Source organism: Dermacentor albipictus, chromosome 3, assembly GCF_038994185.2.
Source record: "Dermacentor albipictus isolate Rhodes 1998 colony chromosome 3, USDA_Dalb.pri_finalv2, whole genome shotgun sequence".
NCBI lineage: Eukaryota > Metazoa > Arthropoda > Arachnida > Ixodida > Ixodidae > Dermacentor > Dermacentor albipictus.
Window position 1 is genome coordinate 194,237,904 of NC_091823.1, and position 13,397 is coordinate 194,251,300.

Sequence of the window (13,397 nt, forward strand, 5' to 3'; positions counted from 1 at the left end):
TGCCCAGAAATTTGTGTTCACTTTTTACCGGCAATTCCGCTTCGTTCAGGTATAGTCTAGGATCTGTCTGTCGGCCACGTTTGAGTGAAAAAAGGATGGCCACTGTTTTCTGTGGGGAGAACCGGAAACCATTTCGGTCAGCCCACGTTGAAAGTTTATTTATTGTTAACTGCAGTTGTCTTTCGCAAGTTGTTATGTTTGAGGATGTGCAAGCTATCTGAAGATCGTCGACATAGATTAAATACATAATTGACCTTGGGATTATTTTACTGATCGAATTCATTTTAACAACAAAAAGGGTCGTGCTTAAAACACTCCCTTGGGGCACTCCATTTTCTTGAATGAAAATTCTCGACAGGGTTGAACCGAGGCGTACATGGAATGAACGGTTTGACAGGAAGTCTTTTAGGCAGTTCAGCATCCTGCCACGAATGCCAAGTTCAGCCAAATAATGAAGAATTCCGTACCTCCAGGTTGTGTCATAAGCTTTCTCTAAATTGAAAAAGACAGCGAGACATTGTTGTTTGTGTATAAAGGCTTCACGGACAGTATTTTCAAGACGAACCAGGTGGTCTGTTGTGGAGCATGCCTTTTTGAAACCGCACTGATGGACATCAAGAAGCTCACGGACTTCTAGCACGAAGGTTAATCTCATATTTACGATACTCTCAAAGGATTTTACGAGGCAGCTGGTGAGCGCTATAGGCTGTTACGTTTTGCCTATGACGCGTGGTGTAGCGGGCGCGGATTCAACTGACGCCGGGGCTTCGTTCAAAGCGGCGGACATTTTGGCCCGTTCGGAGCGGCCGCGACGCATCCCCGCCGAGCGCGTCCCGGCATGTTTCAGTGCCACGTGTCTTCGTGTGTGCATTTGTGCCCACGCTTGTCAAAGCGCGGCAGCTGGGGAGAGGAGCTCCCCCAGTGTGAAGCGAGGAGGTCTGACCGGCGCCGGCCCGGCTGATGCGTCACCTCCTTGTCTCTACATGTCTCTCAGTCCGTCCGTGCCTCGCTGTCACGTGGTGTCATCTCGTGACCTTCCTTCTTGCCCGCGACGCCAAGAGTATAAGAGCAGCTGCCCCCGGACGCCAGGAGAGAGGCTCCGATTTCTTCTGTTGAGTAACGTGCTCTCCCGTCTCTCCACTTCGGTCGACCTGACCGGCCGCTCTTTTGCGATGCTAGAATAAACAAGTTGTTGTGTTAGCAGTCGACTCATGCTTTGCCGGGACCTTCGGATGCTTCCAGTGTGCCCCAGGCCGCCAGGCCAACGCTACCCTTGGGGCTTGCGACCCAGTTGCAATAACGGGCGTCAGCACTGAGGTTCCAACAGCCGGTGCCATCGGTGGGATCACAACAAGGCCTGTAACTACTGGGAGAGGTTGGTGGTTTTTCGGGCTTTAAAAATGGAACGATGATGGCCTTCTTCCAGGCTTCAGGTAGTTTACCCGATACCCACGTACCTTATTAAAAAAACTTAAGAGTGCCTCTACGGCAGGTTCAGAGAGGTGGGACAGCATTTGATAGTGTATTCTGTCAGGGCCGGGTGCAGTCTGTTTACCAGCGGACAAGACTGTGTCGATTTCATGAACTGCGAATAATTTATTATATGGTTCATTTGTATATCCGCTTGTAGGGAGTCTTTGTTTCTCGGCTGTGTTTTTGTACGTAAGAAATGATTGTGTGTAGTTTGATGAGCTGGTAACTGCTGATAAATATTCACCTAAAATGTCTGCCTGTTCTTCGATGTTTGTCTGTTTACCAGAGGCTGTTAAAAAGGGAAGTGTGAAAGGGGAGTATTTACCATCAATAGTCGGATACAACTTTAGAAAAAAGGGGGCGTTTACTCCTCCGAGGCGGATGCACACGAGAATCCACCAATGGGCGCGCACTCTGGACCGACGTCATGCGCCGGACGGCCGGTGACTTCGCCGCTTCGGTCATCTGGGCGGGGCCTCCCCTTTTTTCTAAATTTGTATCCGACTATAGCTTTCGTACCTTCTCCCACATTTCTTTTGATGTGGTTGAGCTATTTATGGAAGTCACGTAATTTTGCCACGAGGTCTTTTCGGTTCTACGACGGATATATCGGGCTTGTGCTCTTGCCTTTTTAAAGTCTATGAGGTTTTTCTGCATGGGGTACCTTCGAAAGTTTCCCCATGCTTTGTTCTGTTTCTTTTTTGCTAATCTACATTCTTTTGTATACCAGGTTTTGTGGTGTTGTTTCACCACTCCGGAAGATTGAGGTATGGCCAGGAGCGCGGCAGAAATATTGTAGTGTGAGACAATTTCATTAAGTTAATCTATACCTAAATTATGTAGATCTATTTTTTCTAAGCTGACATTTTCTTTAAACAGCGCCCAGTCGGCCAAATGGAGCTTCCAACGTGGTGGTTTTGTAGGAATGATTTGCGGAGATGATGTTAGGTTGATAAGAACAGGTAAATGATCGCTACCATACGGGTTGTCCAAGACATCCTATTTAAAAGCATTAAAAACAGATGGCGACGTAAGAGACAAATCTATGGAGCTCCATTTTCTTGACCTTGGAGAGCAGTATGTTTGTTTGTCCCTGTTGAGCAGCCATATGTTATTACAGAGAATAAAATCTTCTAAAATACGGCCTCTAGTGTCCGTTTGTTCGCTTCCCCACAAACTGGAGTGCGCATTAAAATCGCCGACTAGCAGATATGGCTCTGGTAATTGTTTTAAAAGGTCTTCTAAGTCATGGAGCGTTACTGTCAGGTGTGGTTGGATATATACGGAGCATACTGTAATTGTTTTAAAGTGTACTACAGACACTGCAACGGCTTCAAATGTAGTCTGAAGCTTGACTTCACGAGTAGCGACACTACTTTGAACAACTATGGCAGTACCTCCAGAGAGCCTATTTGCTTGCTCTCGGTCGTGACGAAAGACTTTATATTTACTCAAAATATTTTTATGTTTTGATCCCAAGTTTGTCTCCTGGAGACACAAAACAACCGGGGAATATACAGAAAGAATATCTTTTATGTCGCCGTAGTTTTTTAATATACCTCGACAGTTCCAGTGAATTAGGAACGCCATATCGAATAACCTTGACGGATGTATTTCAAAAGCTATGCTCCCGGTTTTGTGGGGCCCGTTATTGGAGTTCTTCCTCCCTTTTTGTATTCAAGGGAGTTGCGCCACCGCTTCTGCGGTGGCGGGCTACTGCTTATATCCATCGCCTCCAGCGAGGTGATGGGTTTCCGCGGGGAACCCGCGGGGGTACGGATTTGTGGCTTCTCCCGATGGGGGGAAGCCCTGCGGCCTACCGGCTCAGGGGCCAGTGAGCCTTTCTTGTGTGGTAGTATGGCAGCCTTGGCTGCACCTGTCATAGTTGTGGATGGCCCTGCCTGGACAGTGGCCTGAAGTTTGAGTGGTGTGTCGCCACTCTCACTAACTTTGGTTGCGCCAGAGGCCGCCGTCAGGTGCACCTCCGGGATGTCAATGGTGCCGACACCGGAGTGCCGTTCGGGTGGGGGACGGGGCAGGCACACATCAACAATGGTGTACTGTGTGCCCACTGTCACCAGACGCCGCTCGGCCCCCCGGCACACAGCGTCAACATATGACCTGGTTGTCTCTTGAGTGAACTTATTCCTTGCCTCAGGGTAAGATATGTTTTCTCGTACTTTTAGATTGATTATTTGTTTTTCTTTTTTGAATACATCACAGGTTCGTGAGTACGCTACATGTGGACCGTTGCAATTCGTACACTTTGTTTCACTTGCTTGGCAGTTGTCAGTATTGTGCTCGGTTTCGGCGCATTTGGCACAGGTCTCCTTGCCTCTACATGTGTTGCTGCCATGCCCATACCTTTGGCATTTGAAACATCTCCTAGGGTTAGGGATGTATGGGCTCACTGGGCACCTGATGAATGCAACCCGGACAGACTCGGGTAAGCGAGTGCTTCCGAATGTTAGTACGATGTGAGGTGTGGTTTTTTCTTCGCCGTTGCGCCTTATATTTATGCGGCGAAGGGACGTTACTCCTTGGTCTCGCAAATTCTCGAGGAGCTCATTTCCGTTCTCTGTCATTAGCAGCCGCTCAGAAATTACTCCCTGAACGCTGTTCAGGCTTCTGTGAGGGGTTACAGTAATGGTAAGGTCAGAAAGCTTCTTTTGCGCGAGTAGCGCATCACTTTGCTTGTTGGATTTGACTTCTACAAGCAGATCTCCTGAGGACAGTTTTTTGCTTCATATTCTTCGCCTATGTTAGCTACTAGCCATTTCTGTATCACAAACACTGATAGAGTGACCACGGGAGCGTTTTGCTCAACAGCGTGAACTACCAGGAACTGTGGAAAATTTTCAGCACATTTCTGAGTTGCAACTTTGATTGCTTCGGTGCGGTACCGTTTCCGGTTCCGATCGTTTTTTTTTAGAGGGGGAAATTGAGAATCCATGCGGCATGTATGGATTAAGGGTTCCTATTGTGTCACCTGTGTTTCACCCTTATAGACACAAGAAGGTCCCGGAGTCCCCCGCCTGGTAAACAGACGGGGAGCCCGTCGGCCGGGGCTTGACCATGGCTCCAACCGCCACCGTTAATGGTTTCTACCCTGCACCTTACAACCTGTCGCCACGGTGCGGATTACAGCTTCGGTATGGGGGCTAAGGGTCCGTGGGTGGCGCCAAGCACCATCACCTTGAGTCTCAAGGTGCCCTTGCGGGGGGAAGAAGAAGAGCGAGGAGATATGAAAGACCAGAATTTACGGGGCTTAGACTTGAATAGTTTCAGCAACTGAACATTACAGAAAAAGTTTTTCACCAAGTGTTTTTTTCTGCAGTTCATTTTTTACCTGAGCGTACAAAACGCATGCCTGAGTATTGTTTGAGCATTTAGTGTGAAGTCTGCCAGCACGTCGCAATAAGTGCAGCAGTTCTTGGTTCATCCAGGGAAGGTTATTGTTTCTTTTTAGTTTTCAAAGGTACAAATCAATCTATACATGATTTTACAATGCTTTCAAAACATGCCACGAGCGCATATACATCACTAGATAGTCGAAGATAGTCCAAGTGCCATTGAGGAAAGCGAAATGGAAAATTGATTTAGGGGCGCGTTAAGGTAGCTATAAGTCCAGATTTTTGTAATAGGGCTGCCTCACGGTCGACTTTTGCCGCATTATTAGTATGCATTGCAGTGCTATCACAAGTCCGTAACAAGCTTCACATTACTTTAAATGTAAAACTTGTCTCTAGTTGCAAATCAGATTAAAGTGTCCCGTTAGGCAGACACTGCTGCTCCATGTAAATGGCACCCCCCAGCCGCATACCTTCACCGGACGCTGAAGTAACTGGAGCCTGGTCTGGCCGCCAGCATGAAACAAGAGAGGCGATGAAGCCTATGAAGCATTGGGGAGGGGGGGGGGGAATCAAGTGAGGCATTAGATCACCCGGAGCAACAATCTAAAGAAAACATGTATTTTATGTTAATGTTGCTTTATGAAACAGTTGTCTCGCCCTAATGTGGCAAAGAGGACATCTTAACCAAGCCTCTAGACGGACAGGCAGAAGAATGACACAAATGTCCGGCAATGCCGTTCGAAATGTCAACATACGAGCACGGAAAGAGCAGTTGCCGGTTATGTAAGGACTGACGACTTAACAAGTACCACAACGCGGAATCGAAAGCGCATGCGTCAGCTCCCGCCTTTTAAAAAGATTCATGCTTTTATTGAACACGCCAATACCATGCTGTACGCCGACCAGCTTCAAAGCCGCAACTGCACTGTCTTGCAGTGTGCCTATTCCCCATCTGACCCCTAGTTGCACTTCTGCTGTGACAGGTGTTGCGGCGCTCGCCGGCAAGCTGCACTGTCAGGAGCATATACTAGACTGACAAGTAGCATTATTTCCGCATTTCTTGTCAGCCATTGGGGCACACTTAGTTAAAGCTTTCATGTTTAGTGCACTAGTGAGTATTTACTCTAAGCACCTTTATGACAAATCGACTGTCTTTGCTATGCGTTTAGCTGAAAACCTTCTATGTTTTAAAATTTGATTCTGAACAGTATCCACAATTGCCGGCCAAGACACTTCCTTTGGCCTCCTTGGACGTCCTTATCTCCCAAAATGAAGTAGCCCGTATCGAGCTGAGCCATAATTGTTTTACCAGATGATGAAAATAGGTAATGAACTCGCAAAAAACATTGGGTAAATTAATTGTGCAGTTTTGGAATTTATAAATAATATGGAAAGGGAAATGAAAGTGGACGAAGAGATAGTTTGCTGTAGGTAGGAGCTGAATCCACACCACCTTCATTAGGCATGGGATGGTTTACCAGTTAGCTCAGCCTTCCATTCCCTTGGCATAAGCCACTACCACTCACAGCCACAGCAGCAGACGTCTTAACTGCAGGCATCATGAAATACATCAGCAGGCAACTGCTCGAGGGCTCTGACTTCGGCTGCCCGTTGATGCCCTAAGATAGGGTATGATGGTTTATTGGCCATTTGCCCAATTGGGGCAAGTGGCCTGTTGATGCGATTTCATCAAATAAACAGACATTTGAAATCCAGCTTCACTCAATTTGTTGTACATGCTGTTACCAAATCTGTTCTTTGAAAGGAAAGCGTTCCTCACTAGGACACACCATCGGACATAAAAAGAACAGAGATCACTAGATATGACTTCTTGCCATATGTGCTCAGAATTAGCCACAAATTGAAAAACTTGGCTGGTAGATATGGTGCCCCAGTGGTTTCTCCCGCACCCAAGCGATTAGCCCAATTGTGTCTTTGTAACACGAGTACTGAGAAACAAGAATGTATGAAGAACCATGCCAAGCACTTTGTGTGTTGTGCTGGGGGGGTTATCAGTACAATACCTCTCTGCTGTGGCAAGTCCTATGCAGGTCAGTGGACTAGTGTCTAAAGGGACACTAAAGGCAATTATTAAGTCAAGCTAAATTAATAGATTAGTGCTCGAGAACGTCGAAGGCATCACTGTAATTGCGAGCAGAGCTTCAGTAATTGATAAACGGAAGTAACTGCAGGACACAATGAGAGGCTGCCCCAGCACGTTCAAGTACCAGCCCGATGATGAAGGCACTCCTCATTAAAGTTCTGTCACTAGGACTTGTCTACTAGTAATGAAAAGATTGCTGCATTGCATTATAAAATGAAAGAATATGCTACTTGCCTAGTTCTATTTGATTTTTATAAAAAAGAACCCATTGAGTCCCCGCAGGGGCGTCTGCGTGAGCAGGCGTTTGGTGTGTTACAACACCACGTACCCGAGCACACGAGGGTTGGCCCCTCCCTCGTGTAGCCGTGCGCGGCTTAGCCGTGTCTGAGGAAAGGGGGATCCTGGAGGTTGAGCCGATGCCGGGTTTTCGGACGTTTAAGGCCCCCCGGCGGAGGCAACACACGTCTTTGGCCTCTGCTTCACGTAGACGGCACCCCCGGACTGACCCACCCGGGGGAAATCAGTAGTTGCCTTTTCCTGTCTCTCTCTCCCTACTACCTTCGTCGTTCCCTTACTTTTCAGCTTTCCTGTCTTCTTCTGGCTTCCCCTTTACTTCCAATTTTTCCAGGCAGCAGGAGTTAACCTTGTGTGAATAGCCAACCTAGGTTATTTCATATTTGGTTATAGTGGTAATGTACAGCTAGCGTTTGCAGGCCGTGTTTCACAGGTCCTGCAGCGTCCCCTTGTAGGACTCCACGGTGGGTGGCTGCCGTTACTGCCGAAATATCACATATCTTTATGGATAGCTCCTTTCCTCAACTCCCTGATAGTCCTCAGAAAAGAGGGTGCACCGATGAAGTTTTTCAGTTTTTAAGACGGCAAGTCCACAACTTTCCACGTTTCCATGTAGTTCACTCGGAAAAACCCGGCAAACCAGTGCGCGCAATTTCACCTTTCCTTGTATCGAAGACTTTGACTGATGTTTTTGGAGCCGGTTATAAGGCGCCCAGAATGGCAAGCAGTGATCTCCTCCTGGAGCTCCGCGATAAGAAGCAATTCGAGAAACTGCCAAAACTAGTGTCATTTGGGGAGACCCAACTAACAGTAACCCCGCACCGTACTATGAACACCACCCGCAGCGTTGTGTCGAACGATGACTTGCTGGAGCTCACTGAGGCTGAACACTTGGAGGGCTTCAGCGAGCAAAATGTTATCAATGTCAGAAGAATAAAGATGAGGCCAGATGGTAAAGAGATCCAAACAAGCACCTAATAATCACCTTTGGTTCAAGTGTCCTGTCAGAGTCAATCGAGGCCGGGTACATCAAGCTCCGTGTCAGGCCATACGTGCCCAATCCACTCTGATGTTTCAAATGCCAGCGCTTCGGCCACAGTTCGCACAGCTGCCGAGGCTGCCAAACACGTGTGAAATGCAGGGCCCACGAACACACCTCTGAAGCTTGTGAGAATGCTCTCCACTGTGTAAAATCGGATGGGGAGCATACCGCGTACTCGCGGTCGTGCCCATCCTGGAAAAAAAGAAAAGGAAATTGTAACAAAGTAAAGGAAAATATAAGTTTCAAAGATGCACGCAGGCGGGTATCTTACTTGCCCAAGAAAGCTTTTGCCGATGTGGCGCGTCAGGGGGCCGCGTCACAACGGCCTTCGGCGGCTGTCCGACCCACAAGCAGTGAGTCGGCAGCTACGCCATCTGCCCCCGCGGCGGTTGCAGCTAGCGCTGCTCCGTCAACCGAGGAGAAGGGACCATCGACCCCGAATGTGGGCGCAGCAGAGGTTGCCTCAACCTCCCAGGTCCCTTCCAGCGCTGGCAACAGCCGGCGCAGCCAAATCCCCCAGGGAGCCCCATCGACCTCCGGGCTGGTGGGCGCAGGGGTCTTGCTCTCCAAGGCAGGACCCTCCCTGGTAACCTCTCGCTCGCAAGAGCACGTGTCCGGCGCCTCACAAGAGGCAATGGACACTGCACCTATCCCCATGGCGCGCCAAGCGCCTAAGGAGCGGTGAGGCTCCCTCGAACGCTCCAGAAAGGGCAAAACCCAAATTATAGGGCCTCGAAAGAGCTCTGTAATCTAATCTCTGAAATCTCTAATTAATACTTCTGTTTCTGTACACACAGCACCTATTTGACTTCCAATATGTTTACACAAATGATTCAATGGAACGTCAGAGGTCTTCTTAGAAACCTTGATGATGTGCAGGAACTCATCCAAAAACACAATCCAAAAGTGCTGTGTTTACAGGAAACACATCTAAAACCAACACAGTCAGGCTTTCTGACGCAATTCGCCATTTTTCGCAAGAGCCGTGACGATGCCAACACTTCGTCCGGTGGTGTAGCAATAATAGCTGATAAGTCCGTTGCATGCCGTGCTCTGGAACTTCAAACACCTCTTGAGGCAGTTGCGGTTCGGGCCTTATTGTTTGGAAGACTAACTAGTATTTGTTCTATCTACATACCGCCTAACTTTCGGCTCCATCGAGCAGAACTTGAGGGATTATTAGATGCCCTACCCACGGCCGCTCAACGGAACGCACCAAGCGCGTTTCCATTGAGCGGCCGTGCCCTACCACACCCATACATACTGGTTGGGGACTTCAATGCACAGAGTACTCTTTGGGGGGATCCCAGATGCGATGTAAGAGGTGGAATAATAGAGCAAATCCTATTTTCTTCAGGCGCCTGCGTGTGAAATAAAAAACAATCAACATTTTACAGCCTTGCACATAACACATACAGTTTCATAGATTTAAGCATAGCATCCCCGACCTTAGTACCCCGTTTAGATTGGAAAGTTATTCAGAACCCTTATGGCAGTGACCACTTTCCTGTGATCCTCGAATCTACAAAAGAACATGATCCTTGCCCACACGCCCCTCGATGGAAGATTGTATCTGCATACTGGGAAAAATTTAAGAAGCTGATGTATATGCCCCGAAACGCTCTTAACGATTTTAATATAAACGACGCTGTTGCTTATTTTATCGCTTTTATGATTGACGCCGCATTTGAGTGTATCCCACAAACGAACGGGACCCAGAAGAAAAGGCGGGTGCCCTGGTTTAACGAGGATTGCAGGAATGCATGAAAAAAACAGAATAAGGCTCGGGACATGTTGCGCCACTCCCCAACAACTGAGAACCCTATTAACTTCAAACATATAAAGTCCCAAGGAAGACGAGCACGGCGCACTGCTAAAAGGGAAAGCTGGGAAAAATACGTCTCCGGCATTAACTCCTACAAACAAAAAAGAAAAGTATGGAGTCGGTTGAAAAAATTAGTAGGCCACCAACCTTACCTCCTGCCTTTGGTCGATGTCCATGGCAATAACCTTGAAGACCAGTCTAACACACTTGGGCAGCATTTCGAGCATGTGTCCAGCTCCGAACATTCTTCGGAGTCTTTTCATTAACTAAAACAATCTGAACGAACCTTACAAACGTCCCTTCAGTGTTGTGGAATTGAGAGCATCATTAAGCACTTGTCAAAGCTCTGCTCCCGGTGCTGACCGTATTATGTATGAGATGACCAAGCATCTGGACTCTAATGCTCAAATGGCTCTGCTGTCCCTCTTTAACACTATTTGGACAACTGGGTTCATTCCACTGGCATGGAGAGAAGCCATCGTAGTACCCATTCTAAAACAAGGTAAAGATGCATCCTCAGTGGAAAGTTACCGTCCCACAGTTTTAACAAGTTGTCTTTGGAATCTTTATGAAAGAATGATAAACCGCCGGCTCCTACATTTCCTTGAAGAAAACAAACTGCTCGATCCTTATCAGTGCGGCTTTAGAGAAGGCCGTTCTACAACAGACAGTCTTGTTCGCATAGAAGCAACTATCCGCGACGCTTTTATACACAAACAGTTTTTTCTGTCTGTCTTCTTCGAAAAAGCATATGATAGGGAAAAAGCATATGATACAACATGGTGATTTGGAATATTACGAGATCTTTCAGAAACTGGTATCCGCGGGAATACGCGTAACATAATTGAAAGCTACGTGTACCCAATTGACACGGGGTGTTACCATTCCTGAGCATGCGCAGATAAGTTTTGTGTCTTCTTTCATTTTCGCCTCAGTGCTCCCTTCAGTTGATAATCGGCGTTCATGTTGTCCACTTCTCTACTCTTGTGTCCTGTCTGCACGCCTCACTTCTATTTTGCATATTGAATCCTTACCAACTAGCTCAGCTTTCTGTCGTTCTATGCTTCACTTCTAGTACTCTGAGCCCTTTTCCATGTTCCCCTACTTATCTGCGCAATCCTGCTTCGTTAGCTTCCTTAATTGCAATATGTATGTTCCGCGCTAGAACCATGTCGTGGTTTAGTCGTAATCGTGTCGTCCCGTTGGAAGTTCAAATGATGTGCGGCTTTCTTCAACCATCAACTGGGCATGCCAGGAGGATTGCAGCTATTCTTCCCACTGAATCATGGCTTCAAGTTAGGTTCTACCAGAAGTGTCTAATGCCCCAACCACTGGCACGCGCTGGAAAGCTTCGGCGCACGCCGAAGGGTCAAATGCGTCAAAGCGTCGGTCGGAAACGCACTGACGCGGAACGTCGCGCAGCGATTATGTCTACGGCCGGTGCTTGAAGTTTGCCGACGCGTGGCGAAGCTGCGCCGGCGTGCACCAATCAGAGGCTGCGACGAGTCGCAGGCGTCAACCAATCGGAGGCTGCGGAGACTTCGTCTACTAGGCCTAACATGGCCGCCCGTACCTGCCCGTACGAAGGCGACGGCACCAACGATCGTCCGAGTTCCTTGGGCGTACGACGCGCGCGACAGTGTTCCTGAAAAACAGTGTTGTAATAGTAGGCCGACAACGACACGACCGACCGACGACCGTGGGTTGTGGCAGTGCGACGTGGATCCGAAGCGACTTCGAACGACGCCGACTAATCCAACCTGCCCACTGGGTTCCGCCGGGGCTGGGTACGATCGTCTGCTAAAACAGCCAACCGAATCACGATTGCCGCAACGTCTGTGCTTGTTGTATGTGCATTTTTTGTGCTCAAAACGAATGGAAACACGTCTACGAGCTTCGAAGTCTGGATAATCAACAGTCGCCTATCGCCGATGTTGTTTACGTTACGCGTAGGCCTAGCGCGTCCATCGAGTTCGTAACTGGCGAGTGAACGAACTCACCTGAGAAACTCTGTCGAAGGAAATGAATTTTAACGCGATAGCGTTAAGGAGCTCGTGTCGCAGAAAAGCCGGTGTCGTCGGCGTCGGGTGTCGGCGTCGGCGGCGTTGACCGTGAGCGATAAATCACGGCAGGCGCTTCATAAATAAAAAGCAACTTCCAAGATTGGCCCGGTGGGAATCGAACCCAGGTCTCCGGAGTGTGAGACGGAGACGCTACCACTCAGCCACGAGTTCGATGCTTCCAAGCGGTGCAAACGCGCCTCTAGTGAATGCGGTGTTGCCTTCGAAACGAGCCGTGGAAAGTTATACTGCGGTGTATATCGGTAATTATGAACATGTAACGTACAGAAGTCACAATTACACGAGTTGCGAAGTGCGTTTCCGCTGCATTTCTTCTGCGCTTTCCGCACACGCAGAGCCATCTTGCGGCAAACACAGAAGACCCCCTCCTCTCAATGTACGGCGCTGCCCCGACAGGAGGAGCGCCGCGCGCGCATTGGGACCGCTGCCAGGCGCGTCGCGGGACTCCCTCTCCCCTGACGACGCTTCGCCGTGCTTCCGGTTTAGATTACTATCTATCTCTCTGCCCGTATCTCTCTGCCCGGCCCGTGCCGCCAACGACGTTTGGTTGGCGTAGATCGTTTCCCCTCCGAGACACCGAGTTCTTTGGTTCGTTTCGTTCGCTCAGGCGCACGTTTCGTCGCCGCGCCGAACGCTGCGTTGCTTGACGCTCACCGCGTGATAGGTGGGCGCTAAGTCCGATGCGGGGCGCATCGTAAGTGATTGCTGTGCCGTAGCGCATTGTCTTATACCCCTTGGCGGGTCGACGGGAACGCTGTCGCGTCCCACTCTTGAAGGCGAAGCTTAAGCGTCCTCCAATTTTTCAGGTCCGTTTGGTGCTGCAGTGATTTAAAATATGGCACTCTTGACTTCGTGTGACTTAATTGTGATGTGGCGAATGAACCGTGTGGAAGTTGGGTTGGTCAACCGCGGCGTGTTTCGTGTGGTGTCGGTTGACTCAAGTTTAAGGGGCAAGCTCTGCGCTGTTTCCAGTGGTAAAGATAACTTCCGCCGAACTATTGGAAGTACTTACATAATCAGCCGTGCCACCTGTTTCAGCTGACACTGCGCTCTTCTATTCGGCATGTGAATCCAGTTCAGTACAAGTTCACTGTACTCATTCACTAACTTCTTTCTAGTGCGTCCGTCTTTTGGGCTAGTTGGGCATAAATCGCTCGTGTAGCAATCAAGAACACTGACGCACTGAAGCATACGTGACAACACAGTCATGTTTAAGTCAGTGTGT